Source organism: Macrobrachium nipponense, chromosome 7 (genome assembly GCF_015104395.2).
Source record: "Macrobrachium nipponense isolate FS-2020 chromosome 7, ASM1510439v2, whole genome shotgun sequence".
Taxonomy (NCBI): Eukaryota; Metazoa; Arthropoda; class Malacostraca; order Decapoda; family Palaemonidae; genus Macrobrachium; species Macrobrachium nipponense.
The window spans coordinates 114,530,763-114,532,000 of record NC_061109.1 but is presented as its reverse complement, the minus strand read 5'-3'; the positions used below and the strand labels follow the sequence as shown (position 1 = coordinate 114,532,000).

The 1,238-nt window shown below is 36.8% G+C and overlaps 1 long non-coding RNA gene across 1 annotated transcript in view; it reads left to right on the top strand.

The window, feature by feature from the left end:
* LOC135217421 (uncharacterized) overlaps positions 1 to 994 on the top strand; it is a 293,265-nt gene extending 292,271 nt beyond the window's left edge. The window contains exon 3 of the long non-coding RNA XR_010315128.1: positions 1 to 994. This exon is cut by the window's left edge and continues 259 nt beyond it. This is a non-coding gene — a long non-coding RNA (uncharacterized LOC135217421).
* Positions 995 to 1,238: the final 244 nt, after the last annotated feature.

Sequence of the window (1,238 nt, the reverse complement as noted above, 5' to 3'; positions counted from 1 at the left end):
TAATACAAAGCGGAACTGAGAAGTCACCCTTTGTGTATCGATGCTGAAGAAATAATCTAGTTTTTCATTTCTCTTGTTGGATACACAATATCAGGTGATTCATTATTTATTTGTGTTGCTTATTGTGTAAGCCGTATTTGTTGACTTAGCATATTTTCATAACTTTTTAATACCAGTAAGTTTGGGATCTATCGATATAAATGGTGGTTAGAACTAAGTGAAATATAGCGAGCCAATCTGTGCAAACTTTTGCGTCAATATCATGAAAGAAAATTTAAGGAAGAGCGAATGAAGTGAAAGACGGTAAATACAAGGTAAACCAAACCACATAACAAAAGACTTGGAATAAGTGAGAAGAAAGGCACTTCAAGCTGCAGAGGCACCAAGAGCCAAGGGTTTTCGCTCGATCAATTTGGAGGTGGATGGCGGCAACTCCTCGGCGTTCACCCTTGATATTTGGAACAATATCGTCTTGAAAATTCACGGATAATCGAGAAAAGGGCTGCTTAACCGCGAAAATAATAGACTCATTGTCGCAGATTACCGGGTAAGAAGACACAATATCGCAGAATTGCTTCCATTTATTCTCCCGCTTTCATCGGACATTAAATCTCAAGAACATCGTTCTTGGTTTATCGAAAGCCAGGCAGTTCGAGGACACGCGGCAAAGCGAGCGGAGCAGATCATCCATCAGCTGTTCTCAAGATGGTGTTCGGAGTGTTGGTCGATGTTCTTCTCTTGGTGGTGCCGATCTTCCTGTGTGTTTATTACCTCAGGAAAAGCAGAAGGAAGATAAATAACTGACGAACTAGATAAGACATCGACCCGGAGAACGTACCCAAAATGACAAGCATTGAGATAATTTATGGAAAGAGAAGAGCAACCCCTTATTTATATTAGCTTTAAAAAAGGCTAATGTTATGTAGCTCTTTACTGAAATGTATTCTTTTCATAAATGTACATTATGCATTAAGCAATAAATAATTTTAATGTGCGTTTTTTTTCATAATCGCCTTTAATAACCCGGTGAATTTCATGTTCATCCCAAATGTTTATTCAGGTAAGGGAAATGATAATTGCAGTTAATAATGCAAACAAACTCTTATCAGGAAAAATCTAAACACTCAGTAAATCAGCTGAAGGGTTTGTTAATGACATTACATCAAATCAAATTTTTATTTTTTCTTTTCAGAAATCTATCGAGTAAAGTTAATTGCCCCTAACGTTATATTTTAAAG